This window comes from Nicotiana sylvestris, chromosome 11, assembly GCF_000393655.2.
Source record: "Nicotiana sylvestris chromosome 11, ASM39365v2, whole genome shotgun sequence".
Taxonomy (NCBI): domain Eukaryota; kingdom Viridiplantae; phylum Streptophyta; class Magnoliopsida; order Solanales; family Solanaceae; genus Nicotiana; species Nicotiana sylvestris.
Window position 1 is genome coordinate 3,758,536 of NC_091067.1, and position 7,592 is coordinate 3,766,127.

The 7,592-nt window shown below is 32.7% G+C and overlaps 1 pseudogene; it reads right to left on the reverse strand.

The window, feature by feature from the left end:
- Positions 1-2,643: 2,643 nt before the first annotated feature.
- On the reverse strand, positions 2,644-2,752 carry LOC138882407 (U6 spliceosomal RNA; annotated as a pseudogene).
- Positions 2,753-7,592: the final 4,840 nt, after the last annotated feature.

Sequence of the window (7,592 nt, forward strand, 5' to 3'; positions counted from 1 at the left end):
ACGAGTTCTCTGAGTTCAACTAAATCATACTTTCAAATTCGTCTAATGACTAATATTGCTCGGATCCTCCAAAATCATGTTGTTGCGCTTGTATGTGTCGGATCATAAAATGAGAGTGTTGGCTTAATTAGCCAGGAGTAGGGGAGAGACCTTTTGGTTTGATCTAGATTTAGAAAGGGTTTTATGAGTTCAACTGAATCGTGCCTTTAGGTTAACTAATACTGCTCAGATCCTCCAAAATCATGGTGTCGCGCCTGTACGTGTCGGATCATAAAAAAGGGGGTGGTAGCTTAATTAGCCAGGAGTAGGGAGAGAGAATTTCTAGTTTGAGCTAGATCGAGAACGAGTTTTGTAAGTTTAACTGAATCTTACTTTCAAATTCAAGTAATATTGCCTGAATCCTCCAAAATCATATTGTCACGCTTGTACATGTCGGGTCATAAAAAGGGGGTGGTGACTTAATTAGCCAGGAGTAGGGAGAGAGAATTTCTGGTTTGAGCTAGATTTTAAATGGGTTCTGTAAGTTCAACCGAATCTTGCTTTCTGATTCATCTAATATCGTTCGGGTCCTCCAAAATCATGGTGTCACGCTTGTACGTGTCGAGTCATAAAAAGGTGGTGGTGGCTAATTAGCCAGGAGTAGGGAAAGAGAATTTCTAGTTTGAGCTAGATTTAAAACGGGTTCTGTAAGTTCAACTGAATCTTGTTTTCGAATTCAACTAATATTGTTCGGATCCTCCAAAATCATGTTGTCGCACTTGTACGTGTCGGGTCATAAAAAGGGGGTGGTGGCTTAATTAGCCAGGAGGGAGAGAGTTTTTGGTTTGAGCTAGATTTAAATATATTATGTGAGTTCAACTGAATCTATTGCTTTAAACTCCAGTGAATATTAATTGTTTGGATCCTTCAAAATTATGTTGCCGCAACGCTACGTGTTGGATTCTCAAAAAGTTCTTTCGGAAAATCCGACAAACACCCAATAATATTTTTAAAGAATCCAAACAATATAGTTTCACTATGTATACAATGCAAGAAAATGAATTAAAATTATTCATGTATAATGAGACCATACTCATCTATGTCCAGTAACCTAAAGGAGATGATATTTTAATTAGTCATACAAGACGTTTAGATTCTGAGGTCTAAATTCTAAGTAATTTGAGTGGTTGGAGCAGAAACAGGTGTAAGTGGTCAACTAAATTATTGTAATAACATTAATATGCATCTCCTATAGGTCAAGTCGTAAAGGAAATTCAATAATTTATGGTTTTTCTGCATCATTTTATGGTCAAAAGTGATAAAAATTGCATCAACCATTATTTGCATGATCAATCACACAGCTCAATTTGATGCTGCAACATAGAGCAGGAAGTGAAAGTTTGGATCAATATTTTAAGATTGGAAATTCTGGAGATTGTGATCGAACGGGTAGAGACGGACCCAAGATTTTAACACGACAAAAACATCAGTATTCTTCTCAACCAGTACCTCCTCAAGGCTTTTAGTGTTCATAATGCCAACTGATTTAAATTAATCATTTTCAAGGTATATATATATATATATATATATATATATATATATATATATACATATACATATATAATATGTCTATCGAAGTTTACGGAATCCACGGACCCCTCAAGATTACACATAAGTTTGTCTCTATACGCAGGGGCGGAGTTAGAGGGTGCAAGGTGGTTCATATAGACATCTTTGCCAAAAAATTGTACTGTATATATAATGTCAATTTTTTTTATATATATAGAATATATGTCAAATCCATTTAATACAACCCAAGAGTTTCCAAGCACGAATATCCAGTTCTAGGCATGCAAAGAGGTGTTAAAATGTCTCTTGTTGGTTCAAGAATGGAATATTATATCCGTAGATAGTCTTGGACAATCCTGACCATAGGTGGAGCTAGATCATTAGCTTTGAGTTCGGACCCAACAATTTCTTTGTTTTTAACGCCTCCTAATTTCCAGGAATTGGTCACTTCAATAGTCTTCGATGGTTATACGGGTATCCAAAGGACGAACGAGATGGATATTTGTTGTCCCAACCATTCTCTTAGTCCCAAGCCCGCTAAGGAAAGGGCTGACTTAGAACAAAGTTTTCGTGTTGTTGATTCCTAGGTGTAGTGCTTCTTCCCCTATGCTGCCTATTAGCGCTAGTAGAGTAGGATTAATCCGTAATACAGAACTTCTAGGCGTAACCTTTCGCTTAATGCTAGAATCGATCGAGAATCGAAAGTAGCTTTTCTTTAGATCCTGTATTTATTTTAATTTTTTTTATTGAATATGTATAGATATCTAATTGCGAAATAAGTAATTAAGACTAGCAATGAGTACAATATAAGTTCAGAACCCATAAAATTCAAATTCTAACTTCGCCTTTAAACATCCATTAACATCTATACAAAGAACATGCATTTTCCCACTATAAATTAAACATGCATTCTCCCACTACAATCTACAACTATATACTGAGAAGCAACTGATAACCTATTTGCCCAGTTCGTTTAAACTACCATCTTATAGAGCATGATAATTCCTAATATGCTGAATTTGTCCAAACATAAAGCTTGCCAAGAGTTTTCCAAATTATTTTTTAAAAAATAAAAAGAAAGAAAGCAATTGTATCGTTCTAGGGAACCATTTCTCGATTTGTGGGTGTCATCCTAGTGCAGCGGCCATACTAATCTTCTTTGTATCGTTATAAATTAGAGACCAAGTAGCATAAAAATAAGTCTATCTAAAAGGAATATTATCTAAAGCATGGATTATATTTTAGAATAGCATGTAGACAATGCAAATGTTGGGGATGCAACTAACATTAGCACAAGGTGGCAGATATCTATTCCAAAAGTCTACACTGATGAGATTTTGGTAAGGTATGTTAGGCAGAGTTGGGATTTGATGTTTATGGGCTTGAAATTGTAATTATTTTAAATTACTAGAGTTCTAAACTAGTAATTTGTATATATTCAATAAATTTTTTAAGATAAATATAAAGTTTAAACCAAAGCTATTGGGTTCGGCTGAGCCCGTAGACAAGGTTACTCCTATTTTTTTTTTCTTTTGGTAAAGCTTTTGTAAAAGCGAAGAATTTAAGTCGATTTTCTCGTGTAGCCCAGAAAGAATGAAATGCCAAAATTAACCGGCAGAAATGACAAAAGTATCCTCAGATTAAATTGTTATTCCGAAAACCAGAGGTATTGCGAAGAGGTGCCTGTATTCCATATTCTCAAGGAAGTAAAGATATAAATATCTAGTAAAAATAAAGAGACAATTAAAAGAAAAAACTAATTGATTTTTTTGTTCATTTCACATTAAAGAGACAAACACATTTTCATTCAATTAATATTAATATATTACAAGATACAATTTCAGAGATGGAGCTAGAGTATTGGGAGCGAGTTCGGCCGAACCCATTTGGTTTGAACTCTGTATTTGTCTTAAATTTTTTTATTGAATATGTATAATTAATCTAAAACTCAATAACTTCAAATGATTAGAATCCCAAACCTATATATTTGAAATCTTGGCTCTGTCTCTGTACAAATTTATAATACCCCAATATTTTAAGTGAGGATATATTGGACATTTAGAAAATAACTTAAGTCCAAAGAAAGAAAAAAAAGGGAAAAAGAAAACTAATAAAACAAAACAAAAAGAAGAAACCTAGTCAAATTAAAAGAAGGGTCAAAGCCCACGGGAACTAACAGCTTATTTGGATGGTTGTTACCTATTGTATCGTATCGTATTGTTACGTTAAATACGATATTTGTTTTGGTTGTTACTTAAATTTTATTGTATCGTATCGTTAAATCCGTAGTTACGTAACGACAAAATGTCATTTTATGTAACGACCAATTTGGTATGGTTGCATCGTTATCTTGTCTTTTTCTCTCATCTCACCCTTCACTATTATTAAATTATTTTATTTTATCATTTACCCTACCTTTTTATATAATAAATTTACCCCGTATCATAATTTATCTTTATAATATTACAAATTTATTCTTCATATTGCTAGTGCGTGATATCATGAAACAATGGCAAACGATATAATCTATCCAAACATTGTATTCATCAAACGATACAATACAATACAATAGAATACGATACGATACATTATGAAACGACGTGTAACAATCATCCAAACAAGTTCTAAAAGAAAAGGGAAAAGGGGGAACGCAGCAAGCTGCGGCTAAGACAAAGCAAAAACAAAAGGGGTTGAAAAATAAGAGGAAATCCCCGTTTGGCTAACGTACAACGGAAAAGAAAAAAAAACGAAAAGGGAAAAAAGTTTTCTGGTGTTGCCTCGTATTCCATTCAAATCATTGGCATATAATCTTATCTCTACGATAAGCCCCAGGTAATTACATATATTTTCCTTCTTTCTGAAACAATAGTAGTTGATATACATGATTCCTCGTGAGACTAAGTAAATATAATGTGGGATTTGATTCTGAGTTAGAAGAGGAGGTTAGGAAACTAAAAGAAATCCATAAACCTTTTCATGAATTAAACAGGTATACTATATGACTACACTAAAAAGTTATTGATTATGGACTAGTTGAATTACTCATAGTATGGGTAAATACAATTCAGCAATTATGGTCAAACATGAACCTCTAAGGGTTAATATATATTTTAAATTAGTTTTGAATTAGTTTAAACTAGAAAATTGACACGAGATTGATATGACGTGATTATAGAATGATCGGAGGAAGTTGTACGGATCGCTCGAGGTGGCAAGTTTGGTATTTGACACGAGTACTATGAATAGTAATCTTACCGCAATTTGTATTTTCATAACCTGCATGGTTTATACATTATTTTGAAAATAAATGTGTTACCGAATGTTTGAAAGTGTATGTTGGACAAGTCCTTTACTTGATATCGTACTGAATAGTATACTTGAGATGTTTACAGTTATTTAATATGTTCTCGTTGTTAGTAGACATGTTTTACTATGATTTGAGATATGATTACCGTTACCGAAATTGGATTACATGATTTGATAAGTATTGAAATGCCTTGTACTATTTTGAAAATGCTTTCATATGAATATTTACTGGTTACGAGAAAAAGTATAAATGGGAGGAGATTTTGAAGGATCTCGTAGCTAACGACGGGTTCATTAGACCTGATGCACCTTGTAATTACAGATTACGGATTACAGTTATAGCTCTCGCTAGTGGGAAGGTAGAACTAGCATACAGTTACAGTTTCCCTCGAGTAGGGACCTACAAGTTATATTTGACTCCTTTTACGAAAGGGCCCACACAATGATACATATTATACGATCCTTTCTTGGAAACCTCACAAACGTAAAGATTTTCTATGAGACAGTGTCTACCGTGTTTATTATCGATTTGTTAAATTGATTTCTGTCACAGGAAGTACATGAATAGACTGATTGTATTTACCGTTTTTGAGAGGGCATTTTATTTTTATGATAGTTTCTGATTATTATTAAACAAACATGCTTTCTGACTTGTCCCCAATTAAAAAGAGTTGTGATTAAGGATTATTACTCACTGAGCTAGCGACTCACTCCCCGCTATTTTTTTTTACAGAGACAGCAGTTGACGCGAGCGAGAATTGTGTTAATTAGAATACACGATTTGATAGTTCTTGGTGAACCTCGTACTTGTTCGCGTGGGCAAAGAGTATTTATTTGTTATCGTCTTTTCTTATGAACTCTTAGAGTCGCTCCATAGTCATTTTTATTAGTGTCACGGGCATTCATTCGTTATATGGACTAGTTACTAGTATTGTACTTCTTTCCGTATTTTTAGATGAATTTAGTATTATTACGTTGATAAGGTTGGTAATGTTGGTGAAGACTCATTTTTGGTTAGTTGGTGAAGATTGTGATTGATTAGGTGAATATGGGTTGATTGTTATTTGTTTATGGGACAGAAAATTTTTGGGATAGTCCAAAAACAGGGAAACTCTGTCCGATTTTTTGTAAAATACCGGTGAAGATTACTTGGGGGCACTTGCTCCTAGGTGCCGGTCATGATCCTAAATTGGATCGTGACAAAATTACTCTAAGAGAATTTATCCTTTGTGTACTTCTGTCTCGATTCTTTAGTTTTGTTTTTGTTTTGCATGTTTCTTCTTGAAGCGTTCTAGCGGGCCAAGACAATAACCAAGCTGAACTCACACTTGAGACTAAGTGGGCTGGCCCATTATTTAGTCTTGGGCCTTTGATATTTACACAAATAGTCAATCGAATTTATTGTTTACTTTTTCTAGTCGATATACATAAATTATACTTTAATTATACATATATTATATATGAATTATGCATATATTTATACATATATCAGCTTTTTTTAGCTTAAGCAATTAGATGTGCAACTATTCGAGTTAATGCTTCAATAAACTGTGTGTCTGAGAACTGAAAGAGAATCTGTCCAAACAAAAGTTTTAGGATGCTAACTCATTGAGTTTAATAGCAGATCTTTTAGAAGAATTAATCTAAATAGTCTTTCATCAACTGTTTATATTAAAAATAGCTACCAGATATATTATATATGTATAATTTATATATACTATTTTTATAAAAGTGTATAATCATGTGTAATCTATGTATGTTAGCTAGAAAAAAGTAAAAACTGAATCTGCTCAGCTATTTGCGTAAAGATCCCTTATGGATTTTATTTTTGCTTAGAAAAATATTGAAATTTGTAATATAAAAAAGTACAACATCTTTATAAAAAGAAAGAAAGAAAAACTGCCTACCTTTTAATGGTAAAAATATTTTGGAACTTTTACATCAAGCTAAATGAATTTTCATAGTAGAAAATAAGATTTTTTACAACATGATCTAAGGTTGTGTATTGCGAATACATGGATAATATCTTATTAACGTGAATTAAACCCTAACCAATATAAATAATAATATTATAATAAATAATATAAGATTCAACAGTCAAATTTAACTTAATGATTCAATCGCCCAACGATCACAAAAGCTTTTAAAACAAGGCAGTAAAAATGGTATCAAAACTAAAATAAATTGACAAGAGATGGACCTTAGTTTCCTTTTTAGCAAATTTCGAGAAAACCAGGAATTTGTGAAATTTGGTCGAAGGGTCAATGCACTCGTCAAACACCAAACTATAAAAATATTTTAGTGCCTCACTTGGCCAGAAAAATTGCAACATGAACATGAATGTGACTTCGAAAATGTCGTGTGATTGTATCAATGTGTTGTGCTGTAGTAATATTGTGTATGTGCACATAAATAAATGAATTTGTGACTGTGTGAGAATAACGTGTTAGAAGATAAAGAACAAAATGGTATATATGGGAACGTGGAAAATTTTCATTAGTTCTTGTTTTTTGCCCCTCTTTTTTCTTCTTCTTTCTACCTCTTAAAAGTGAAACTATTATGTACTTTTCAATTTTTAGAGGTAACATTAATTGAAATATATTAAAAATTAAGAAAATTTGAAGTAAGCCTCAAATGAATACTTAATTCTGATAAATATTTGAAAAATTGGGGGAATAAAATATTTGGTGCCTACACAAATTAATATAGATTTTCATACTCTCGTACCTGATATTAAA